This window comes from Impatiens glandulifera, chromosome 8 (assembly GCF_907164915.1).
Source record: "Impatiens glandulifera chromosome 8, dImpGla2.1, whole genome shotgun sequence".
Taxonomy (NCBI): Eukaryota; Viridiplantae; Streptophyta; class Magnoliopsida; order Ericales; family Balsaminaceae; genus Impatiens; species Impatiens glandulifera.
In genome coordinates, this window is record NC_061869.1 from 16,257,725 (window position 1) to 16,270,981 (window position 13,257).

Genomic DNA, 13,257 nt, shown 5'->3' on the forward strand with positions numbered 1-13,257 from the left:
TTTATTTTTATTGGCCAGGGTCTAAAAACCCTCGGTTTGGGTCGGGAGGCCTCTTGGTTGAGGTTCGGGATCTTCAGTCAGAGTGCCGAAGTCCCTCGATCAAGGTGCTAAGGACTCTCGGTCCTAGGCTTAAATCCCCAGTCAGGGAATATGGAAGGACTACCGCGAGGCAGCTCGAGATTCAATGATTTCAACCTTGGTTTGCGTGCTAGAAATCTTTTAAAATGAAACGTATAGTTTTTAAAAGATTTTGAAAATACCTAGAGCGGTAAGAAATTAATTATGTAAAATAATTAATCTTTTGTTAAACATTAATAATGTAGGAGGATAAATAACAATTTAACCTGGTCCGATTTAAATCAATTAAACATAATCAATTTAAAGATTATTCATTTAAAAATTAGAGTCGCCAAGGATTTTATGAAAATCAATAAAATGATACGTGTACAAACGTATTTATACCAGAGTTTCTGAAAAAATGATTCGTTGTCTGTTTACGCTCGGGAAAGTGCTTTCGTGCCATGTCCTCTACGACCGCCTAAGGACGGTTTTCAAAATCCTTCTAAAATAGACAAAGTCTAGCTTCTATAAATTTAATTATAACATTACTTATCTTTAATTAGTAGTCTAGAAGTCCTAAATGAGGTTAAACTTTAAATAATTGCACAAAATCATTTAAAGAAGGTGTGTACCTGTTGCGTTGGGGTTCAAATTTTACAAAACCTGAAAATATCAGAAAATAACCAAACAAGACCTAGCAAAAGAAATTTCCTTTGGGAAACATCCCAGAGAATCTTGAGAGTTACTTTCTGACCTTTAGAATACCATTTTTTAGAAAATGAGGGTTTGGTTCCAAAATATTTTTGGATTTTTGAAAATTGGAACCAAACTGGCTTAAGGATTAAATCCTAGGTTCGAGTCCGATCTTGTCAATCTGGGCTTAGTAGGGTTTGAGAGGTTCAATCTTGAGTGAGGGTTCGGACTTAGGCTTGGGGCTGTAACGGTCTTAGGCTAAGTGGGGGTTTAATCCTAGACTAGGGCTTAGGGTTTGGCAAGATGAGGCTAGGCTTAATTGTTGGTCCTAGGTTAGGTGTCAAGGTCAATCCTAGGTCAAGTGGCAAGTTCTGTCCTAGGTTAGTTTGGTCTAGGTTAGCTTTGTCGGTCCTAAGACAATTCTCTCGATCTTAGGTTCAGGTCATGGGCGGTTTCCTTGGTCGGGTGGCATGGTCCTGACATGTTTTCTCGGTCCTAAGGCAAAATTCCAGGACCGGGTGTTCTTGTTTTGGTCCGAAACTTCAGAAGGCCATAACTTTTGATTGGGATGTCATAATCACAATCCATAAGTTATAGTAAGTTCATATTATCATGAATAACAAAAGCCATAATATAAATCCCGATTTTGGAGATCATAAGAGGATCAATTTCAAAAATACACCATTTATGGTCAAATTTTAGGATCTTTTTAAATTAGGCCATTTTAAGGCCTGATTTTTGTTCCATTAGCTTTGAATTGATGAATATAGTTAATCAATACCAAATCAAGAACATCATTACATCATTAAAATAGTTTTTGAAGATTGAATCAAAATCTAACTTTTTTCAAAAACCAAATTTGATCAAACATGATTAAAATGGTGAAACAGTTACTTGGAATTCATCGCTACATGTTAAGAATCATGTATAGCTACTAATTGAATCGACAAATCCAACTTAGAAGCAAAACATGAAATTTCAAAAATCCAGCTTTTTAACCTTTTTTTCCAAAATTTTAATTTGATCAAACATGATCAAAACATGATTACAGTTATTTAGAAATCATCCAATCAAGTATACAAACATCTAATATAAGTAATTGAACCAACAAAATTAGATTAAAAGTAAGAACACATAATTTAAAATTTAAATTTTTAAGCTTTTTTCTCAAATTTCAATTTTGATCAAAATGATCAAAACATGATTATAGTTGTATATAAATGATTCAAACATGTTTATAAACATGTATAACAACAATCTTGATCAAAACTTGAATTTGAGCACCCTAAAAGCTTCCCTAATGATCTAGTAATGTTCTCCCATCCTTGTTAAGGTTCCAATCACCCACTAATTCATGTATATAGTTTGAATTTGAAATTTTTATATTTCAAATTGCATAAGTTTGTATGTTTGTTGTTTATGGTTTTTTTATGGTTAGAAATCAATCTTATGATTCATTTATAAACTTTCTGGATATGTTAGACACAATATAGCAATCTTAAATAGAAAAACACAAATTTGAATTTAAAAATCAAAAAAACCTATTTACTTTTCTTGGCTAATTCTCTTGAATCACAATCGAGAAAGCTTCCCAACATGATTGTAATCATGTTGGGCAACTTTTTGGATCATGTTTGATTCATACCAATTATATTTGATCAAAATCAGAATTTTCAAAATGAGATCTTGATATGGTCAAAACGAACCGAAAGTGTTTTTATTTTGGTATCAATCAAGTGTATATGAGATATAAGAAAGCTACTTGATAGCTCTTTTCTCCTCAAAAAAACTTTAAAATCAAAAATCAAAATTTTGAACACAAAATGTTTTAAAATAATTGATCATAAATCATGTTGATTGATACCTTGAGATGATGATCAACGTGTTACTTGGAGCTTATTAAAGCTACCAAAGCTCTTGGAATTTGAGATTAAAAAAAAAGTTTTCATAACCTACACTTTTGCGTTCTTGAGTACCGAGACTTGTTAGTCTAGGACCGAGAAGTCCAACTGAAATTTTTTAACCTAGGACCGTAGAGTTCGATCCAAAATTATGATATGACCGAGAGGTCCGACCGATGTTCTTCGGCAAGGATGGAGAGGTCCGACCGATGATTTTTATATCCGATCGAGAGGTCAGACCTAGAACTGAGCACTCTTGAACTTAGGACCATTGGATTCCACTTAGGATTGAAAAACAAACCTCGGACCGAGGAATCTTGACCCTGACCTAGAATTCTCTAAACCTAAGATCGATGAGGTTAGCCTATGACTGGTGGGTTTTGTAAGAATAAAAATTTGACTTACCCTATTTGCAAAATAATATTATTATGTTTAATAATATTAAAATAATATTTTGGATTTTTATATTCAAAATAACTTGAAAAAATGAATTAAAACCTAATTAAGGATTAATTATTGTGATAATTAAACCTTAATTAAGAAACTTTCTAAAATATCAAAAATAATTTGAGGATAAAATATTTGTATATATTTTACCCAAATTAGATTAAGGAAGGGGTTAAAAATATTTAATTATATTTTAATCATGATTTATGTTTAAATCCATGGCTTAAAGTAATTAAATAAAATACCCCAAAATTCCGAAAAAGTAAAATATGATCATAATTGTTATTATGATTCTAGAAATATTTTTTGTGAATGTTTTGGCAAAAAAATGGATTTAAAAGGAATTAAATTTGAATTTTAATAACTTGTTAAATAAAAATATAACTACATAATCCTGTGTATCTGATTTCATGTCTAAAACTTTGTAGTATGATCCTAGACCATCAGATGAGCGCCCAGATCTCATCCGACAGCCTAGAGCGCACCAGACACCCAATTGTAGCAGAACCACGCACGCGCGCCCACATCGGAAACGGGATGGACTAACCCCGTTAGTCAAGACCTTTGACCGCAGACAGAACGCAGATGGCGTTAGGCGAAACAACATCGTTTAAGCTGTCTTCTTCGCTGGGACGCAGGGGTCGACGGAATCGCGACCTCGTCGGCGAGTTTCTTCTAGAAGCTCTAGCTTCGTCTACAGGCGATCAAATCCGTTGATTTTTTCGCCCACGTGATCCCCTCGTCAGCGCCTACGTTTCCACCTTATCTAGAAGCATTATCTTCCCCGAGATAAGATTGTCACGAATTAGGGATAAGAACTCTAGCGATCAAAGAAGACTCAAATTGGCTTTCTACAGCTGACCTTCGAGCACTATAAATAGTCTCCTACCCCTCTACTACCAATCCATCAAACAATAACTGAATATTACACATCAAATCGCCCCAATCGAAGACATGCAATTTCCGGCCAAGAATAGTTTTTTGCAAAACTTTCTCCGGTGAGCCAAGCTTCTATCCAGGCTTCTTGATCACTTCCAATACTACCCATTAATGTTTTCCAGCTGTTAGTATGATTCCAAAAGCCTTGATTTTCGATTTGTAATTCGAAATTTTGAATTTCTTCAATTTTTCTTGTTTGATCACTTTGGTAGTGTTCTTATGCTTGATTGTGTGATTTCTTTGTAAAGAATCATTATATATATCATGTGTAAGCTTTTTGTTGGATTTTTTTTGAAATGTTGTGTTCTTGGTTTAAATCTGGATTTGTTGATCCAGATTGTTGTTATACATTTTATAAACATGAATCATTTCCATACAACTGTAATCAAGTTTTGATCATGTTTGATCAAAATTGAAATTTCAGAAAAGAGATTTTGAAATTTAAAATTTTGTGTTCTTGCTTTTAATATGATTTTGTTGGTTCAATTAATTGTATTAAATGTTTTTATACATGATTGATTGATTTCTAAGTAACTGTAATCATTTTTTATCACGTTTGATCAAATTAAAATTTTGGAAAAAAAGGTTAAAAAACTGGATTTTTGAATTTTCATGTTCTTGCTTCTAAGTTAGATTTGTTGATTCAATTAGTAGCTATACATGATTCTTAACATGTAGGGATGAATTCCAAGTAACTGTTTCACCATTTTGATCATGTTTGATCAAATTTGGTTTTTGAAAAAAATTAGATTTTGATTCAATCTTCAAAAACTATTTTAATGATGTAATGATGTTCTTGTTTTGATATGGATTAACTATATTCATCATTTTAAAGCTAATGGAATAAAAATCAGGCCTTGAAATTGCCTAATTTAAAATATCCCAATATTTGACCTAGAAAAGGTGTTTTTTGAAATTGATCCTCTTATGATCTTCAAAATCGGGATTTATGTTGAGGCTTTTATTATTCATGATCATATGAATCTACTGTAACTTACGGATTGTGATTTGGACATCCCAATCAAAAGTTATGGCCTTCTGAAGTTTCATACCAAAACAAGAACACCCAGTCTTGGAATTTTGCCTTAGGACCGAGAAAACATGTCAGGACCGTGCCGCCCGAAGGCGAGCCATAGGATGAACTGGTGTCTAGGGATAATTTTCGTTGACCATACAAGAGGAACCCATTCTACTTTCTACGCTTTTTCCCGGGTTACCTCCCATATTTTCTTAGATACCAGCTTCTCATTGTCCTCAACTTTCCATTCATGAATATCTGGTCTGTCATGTAGTTTTATGTTACTTATGTGATTAAGTATCCTCTGTCCTTCTGGATTTATTCTTAGGAGTGAGTCCCAATTTTCGTCTTTAATGTCTCTGATTTTGGCTTTTGTGTATTCCCTTCTGATGCGGGTATTTTAAAACTCCTCCTTGTGGATGATAGGCTGGTTTTCGAACGAAGGGTCGTGCCAGAATAGAGTGTCTTTCCCGTCTCCTAGCCGGATGTCATAAAGATCTGTAATATCGCTTCTTAGTTTAAGAATCTTTTTTAGAGACCAGCTCATACCTTCATGAATTTTGCAGGTCCAAATACTGGTTTCGTATTTCATAAACCTCGTATGCACCAATTTGATCCATAGTGACTCCTGATTGCGCTCCAAAGCCCACAGATGCTTGAAGGTGAGAGCCTTGTTCCACTCGATACAATTCTTCAAGCCGATGCCTCCCTCGTCCTTCGGTTTGCATAGAGCGGTCCATTTGACTTTTTTCCTCCTCTTCTGCTACTGCCCCAGATAAAGTTCCTCATCAGCGTGAGAAGCTCCTTCATTACCTTCTTCGGAATGACCATCTGCTGCGCTCAATAGCCAATTATGCCCATGACCACGGTTTTGATAAGTTTGATCCTCCCTGCATAAGAAAGTTTTTTTGCTGCCCATCCAGATATCGTGTGTTTTACCTTTTCAATTAGCGGCTTACAGTGTGAAATCTCGATCTGCTTCGCGGTTAACGGAATTTCTAAGTACCTTACGAGAAAACTACCTTCATTGATGCCCATGATGTTGAAGATGTCATGCTTTCTTTCGTCATTCACGCCTCCATACAATGCCACACTTTTGCTTTCATTAATAGTTAAACCTGTAACCTCATAAAAGAATGTTAGTGCATCCCTAATAGTTGTAATGTAATCAATGTCTACGTGCGCTGGATTGAACAAATCGTCATCAAAGCATATATGGGTTACCTCCTCTACCTCACAGAATGGGTAAGAAGAGAGGGGGTCCCCTTGCCTTACCCCGTTTTCACCCTTGAAATAGCCTCTATGGACTCCATTGACGCTAACAATAAAGCATGATGATGAAACGCACTGCATTATCCATTCAATAAAAATCATAGGAAAAGCAGATACAACCAAAAAGTTCCGAATGACATCCCATCTAACAAAGTCGAAAGTTTTCTTGATATCTATTTTGAAAGCCACTCTCGGGGATATTTTCTTATTCCCATAACATTTTAAAAGGCTCTGCATGAGAAGAATATTATGAGAGATTGTCCTACTGGGGATGAATGCAGATTGGTTAAAATTTATAATTTTTCCTATGACATTTTTAAATCGTTTAGAAATGATTTTTGAAATTATTTTATAAATCATATTGCAACAGGAAATTGGTCTGAAATCTTGTACTTTTTCGGGTACCGCAGTTTTGGGAATAAAGGTTAGGACGCTATCAATAATTTTATATGTAAGGTAATCGTTTGGGCACGACTACTTCAAGAAATAGAAGATAACAACATCTTCAAAACATGAAAAAAATCCACTTCCTTTTTTATACAGATATATCATATAACATGCTATCTCATTGTGGTGCATTGGAATACATGTTATCTTGTAAAGAAGCATTCACCACCTTTTTAAGATTTTATTATTTACCATAAAAAGTAAAAGCAATCATAACTTTCCAAAAAAATAGATAAACATTTATTTTATTTTGAATATATATATCATTTTTTTTCATTAAATCTTTTAATTGATCTTTTTAAATTATCCTAAACATTTGTTAAATTAATAGTAAAATAGACATAAAATGTCTTTAAAATACGATAAAATGTACTTAATTTAGGAAGGGAGAATCATACTCATCAGAATTTTACCCAACAAAATATGTAGATTCCTTCCAGAAAGACATTAACCATCGTTCCTTCATAGGATATTACTATTAACCACATTCGAACCACTATTAATTTCTCCCTCTAATTCAAATTCACATATTCCACCTATCTTATCTTTTAAATATTTTTTATTAACACCATAATTCCCTCTATCATATCTAATCCTTTAAAGATCAACCCCTAATATCGAATTTGAAATTCTAATCATTTAAGTATTGCATCACATGTGATTTTTGAATTTAATTATTAATTATATATATATATATATAACCATTTTTAATAAATAAAAAATAGAATGAATAATATATATATATAATAGATATGTAGACTATATAGAAATAGAGTAATGATATATAAAGCACTCTTATACATATACAGCACTTACCACAAGAATAAAAAAAAATATTTTTCTCTCTTATATTTTTTTTAAGATATATTTTCTCTTTCTTATCTAGGTACTGTATGAAGGTGATGTATATATCATTACTCATAGAAATAATTATTTTTAATAAATTATTTGAAAATTTAATTAGATAGTAAAGTAAAAATATTTTAAATTTTAATATATAATTATATATTATAATATTTAAAATAAATAGAATTATTGATGTATATATAAAATTATTTATTAAAAAAAATTAGTTAAGAAAAAATATGAAATTTAAGAAAGTTAAAGAAAGAAAAAAAATTAAAATAATAATATATCTAACAAATATGGAAAGACATCAAAAAGTATGGAGAGATAAAATTATATTAATATAAAAGTGACAAATAATTAAATAATATTAATTTATTTTTATTTAAATATCTTGTAAATTAATTTTAAATAGATTAAATATTAATATAAAAGGGAGACAAATCACTAAATCAAATGAATTAATTTTTATTTAAATATATGTCAATTAATTTTTATGTAATTTTTATAAATATTTAATATATAATTATAGTAATTATAAAATAATTAATACACATATAACTATTGATATATATAAAATTATTTTAAAAAATATATATAATGTACCATTAAAAAGAGAGATGACTTTTGACAGATATTATTCGGAAATAAAATTTCATAATTAATTATGCATTCATTTTTTTTTTATAAATATTTAACTTTTTTTATCTACATGGTTAACAAAGGGAATAAATCTGACTCATTTTATCTAACAAATCCAGAATTAATCATTATTATTATCATTATTATTAAATTTAAATTTTCAGTAATTATTTTAAGCATAAAAAATAAATTGCAGCCAATTCAAAATGGCATGTGATCTTAATAACTTTTATATTTATATTGTTCTAAAATATTAGATACATAGGTAATTTTTTAATTCCTCCATATATCCTAATGGATGGGTAACATCGGTTCTGCACATATAAACAACCCATCCATTGCATGAACCAATCATCCATACAGAAATCTAATAGATCCATAATGATGATGAAAGGCCAGCTGTGGAGGTTAAGGTTTTCTAAGTATATGGATTCTCTATCCCTTGATTTAGTCTCGAAAATGTACACATTCTCTATAAATAAATATATAACTAACAAGTCACGCCTCATGTCAAGAACAAAAATAATGATGACTTTAACCGTATCCATCTGAAATCTTGTAACTACAAATTGAAAAATAAATTATTAGTGATCGAACTCAATGTACTATAAATTAGAAATGTTTAACTGTAAGTTAACACCTTACCCAAAATGAAGATTGAATTCTCGACGTTCATAACACATACGTTTTCTAGATTCTTCACGGTGGAAAATGGAGACACACAATCAAAAATACAATTTAGCGTGGTGGTGGAAAATTAGGCTTCTTCTGTGTGAAGGTAACACTTTGAGAGAGAGCGGCTAGAGAAGCTGGGTTATATTTATAGGTTAAATTAGGGTTTCTTTTTAGTATACGCATGGGCCTTGTCGGCCCAACATTTGGGAAAGGTCCGTTTAACCCTCTCATGTGTTTTACATCATATAGATTTCTACTATTATTTTCTATTATGTTTATTTGATCAATTTTTATATTACTGATTTTACTTACTAAACCAAGTACACTACTAATTATTATCTTAAATTTATTTCAAATAATGTTCAATTATGTATAAAATTTAAAAATTACTACATTATATTTTATTTTCTCACTCAACTCACGTGAGATACTTACGAACACGCATCTTAGAATTTTATTTTTATTAATTAATGCATTATTTTTTTAATGAAGTATAACTTTCTATATAAATAACAAATTCATTAAATTTAGAGGTGCTCATCGGTTCGATTTTAAAGTTTTGAGTTTCTCTGTTTGAGTTCTTTGATTTTTTATTTTTGTAAGCCAATTTGAAAACCGAACCCAATCTGAATAAATTTGAATAAAATCTAACCGATTCGAATTTAATTTTTATTTTTGAATTCGAATTCAAATGAATTTCGTTTTTTCATTTAATTTTATTTTTAAAATCAATTTTGAATTCGAATTTAAAATTTGTTTTTTTTTCAATTAATTTATCAAAAACATCTAAAAAACAAAACCTAAAATAAAAAATAAATTACATAAGTTATTACAAAAATATATAACTAAAACAAATATAAAAATTAAATACGGTTTTTATTTTGGTTTTTAGTTGAAATCCCAACTCGAAAATCAAATCGAACATTTAGTTGAATTTTAATTGGTTTAAGATTCGATTCGAAAACTGAAAATAAAATTCGAATTTAGCTTATTCAAGTTCGGTGGATTTAAATTCGGTCGGATATTCGGTTAAACTAAATATTGAATACCCTTAATTATACCCCACTAATATAGTTCGAAACAAAAGTGATTTCTAAGAGAACCAATGTCACAAATTTGATTCTCATTTAGAACGCGCAGAAGTAGAAGTCATGTTTGCATAATAATATATATATATATATATAATAATATATATATATATATATATATATATATATTAAAATTGTTATAAACAAAAATACAATAAATTAAAATCTAGAAAATTCCAATAACTTACCTGATCTCAATATTATTGATTAGAAGACTATAAATATATGACTGCTAACCATCTCTTCAACAATAGTTCAGTTCAGAATCATTTAAATACTTAATTCGAACGTTCTTCCATATGAATTCGAATTAATAATTATTTCAAGACTTTGAAAAGATAAGAAATTAGAGTTCTAATATGGACAAAATATAATAACATTCAACATTATTCTTACAATTTGAATTATGTAAATAACTTTTACTTTATAAATGGAATCAGAATAAAAATAAAGTTATAATGGTAATATTGTTGATTTTTTAAAATGTATATGTATATTAGAAAATGATAAGAATGATTTAAGTACAATAAATAGAACATGACATGAGAAATGATATATCTGTTTCATATTAAAAAAAAAAAATACATATTTATTATCTTAATTTAATGGTTTTATTCATTGAAATTAAATTAAAACTGTGTCATAAAATTTTAAAATATATCTTTATTATAAATTATAAATGTGAATTGTTGGAATGAAAGCTTTCTAAAAATGAGAAGAATGCGCTATCCCCTTTCTCTTTCTAAAAACTAGTTTGTTGCAGTAGATTTTGCTTATGTAATCTTCTTCTTTAACTTCTTGTCTTCTTTTTTATCTATTATTTTATTCTCTTTGTTAATATTATTTTTATAAGTATAATTATTACTTTTTTGATTATTATCTTCTTCAACTTTTCCTTTTTCTATTTATTCTCTTTTTCTTTACCTTCTAAGTTAAGTTTACTTGTTTTTTTTTTTAGTTTATCTAATTATTTGATCATTAATAAGTTGATAAACAAACATCATGTCGTTATTCTTCATGAGTTACGAATAAATCTCTAAATTAGAGAGAAAATATTTTTTGGGGGTATATTGGTTTAATATGATTATACTCTTAAGAAAAGGAGATGACACATTACTAAATACCAATGTTACATTGGTTGTATAGACATTTATGTTTTACACCTAAATTTTTAATTTATAAAAATTACGAGCCTATATAAATATTTTTATAAATTCATATTAGGTTCATTGTAAGGAATTTAAAATAAATAATTGGTTTGGAAAATGGTTTGGTATCAACCAAATCCAAATTAATAAAATATCGGAAAACTTAAATAAAACCAAAATAAATAAATAGATGAAAAAATAAAATAGATGTTATTAAAAAAGATTTAGTATTAATTTTTGTGTTCGTGTATTTTGCACACAAAAAAAAAAGACAAAGTCACACAACCACGTTCAAACCTAGTCAACTAGGCAAGAAAAAAATATGAATCAAATAAGGTGCCCAGACGGTCTAAAAGGAGTCAACACGGTCGCGTATAAGAGTGACGGGCGCAAGCTAAGATTAGTCATTTAATTAATTTTACGATCGTGTATTCGTGTGCTCACCATTCCGAGGTTCTAACCAAAACAAAAGTTAAATTGAAGCACCACATAGGGGTTTTCTGATTGATTGATAAGTCTTAGAGTAGTATAATCATATTTCAAATCAAATAGAAATTTTAGGCTTATTGTTGGTCTACTAATGAGATGAATGAATATAAAGAAAATGTGTTGTGCATCATAAACAAAGACTTTGGTGGTGACCGAGGAAGTGAGGGAGGTGACTCAAGAATCTGAGTCATTGTGCAACTGACCGGCCGAGGAATAGATGCTCTGACCGCGGAAGAACAATATCGGAAGAAAGTCATGCATCTGGGGATTCAAACTGATGACTCGGGGCTCATATGTGCCTTATCCAAAAATCAAATAAAGGATAAATAAAAGAGGAGGTTAAGGATTTGAAAATCAAACAAAGGCAAAATTAAGGTTCCCTTGTTTTTAACCTAGGTGGAACCTTCGTGACCAGGTTTGCTCCTAACCACTCTAGCCTCCAATCTCGCCCGAACCACATCTAAACCTCTGGAGACATTGATCTTGTTTGTTCCTAACTCGAGCTTAATTATGGGCTATAATTACTCCACAATATTAATTATCCAAATTATTTTCTATTTTAAATGCTTAAAAGATTTTTTTTAATTTGAAATAGAAAATAGTTTAGAATATTTTTCTCAACAATTAATTTTGAAAATTATCTTGATTTTAGGACTCATTTGAAACAGTTTCTCTATTTTATAAAACTTATGGTGTGTTTAACTTGAGTTTCATTATAAAAGAAAATTGAAAAATTATACTAGATTATTTTTATAATATGATTTGTTTGTGCACTAACCTAAATTTGTTTTTGAATAAATTCAAGTTTTGACCAAACTTTGCCCTCTCATGAATAGGCATAACTTTGATGTTATTTTCTAGCATTTTCTTTTCATTGCCCATGTGGAACATAAAATGCAGGGTTATGAATAGATTGTGCATTTCCACAAATGTTAGAAATAAGCTCTATTTTTATGAGCATGCATAGGAAAAAAGTTTCTAAATAAAAGTATAAAATTGTCATGTTATATAAAAGGCCTATAATTTTTTTTTTGGTAGAGATTGCCCACCAAGACGTGCGTATGGCGTATGGGACACAACATCGATGCCTTTTTCCACACATAACAAAACATCGACTTGAAAGAATCTATGAAAAAGTAAAAATCAAACAAATATTTTTTTACCTAGTTTTCTCGAAATAAATTAGGTGGCGACTTGGATCTAAAAAGAAATGAAGTCCGCGAAGATCAATTTTGGGACGTAGAAGTTGTTATAGGAGTAAGAAAAATTAATATTTTGTATTCTAATGTTTTTTTTTTTTTTTGAGAACGCTGGGCTCCGCTACTCCTATGGAGTGCGACTAATCCCCGCGGGTTAAGTACATAGCCCGCAAACATACTTAACCAATTAACCAGGCGCAGAACTTGCCGCCTGTCGGGCTCGAACCCAGGACTTCATGGAGGCCTGGGAGATATCCACCTCTTGTTGCTACTAGACTAGAAGAGGGGATGTATTCTAATGTTAATGTCAAGTAACTCACAAACATACTTAATTATTACTTTTGAGATCACTTAAATACATCAAAGTTTTTATATTAAAGGATTAACTTAAAC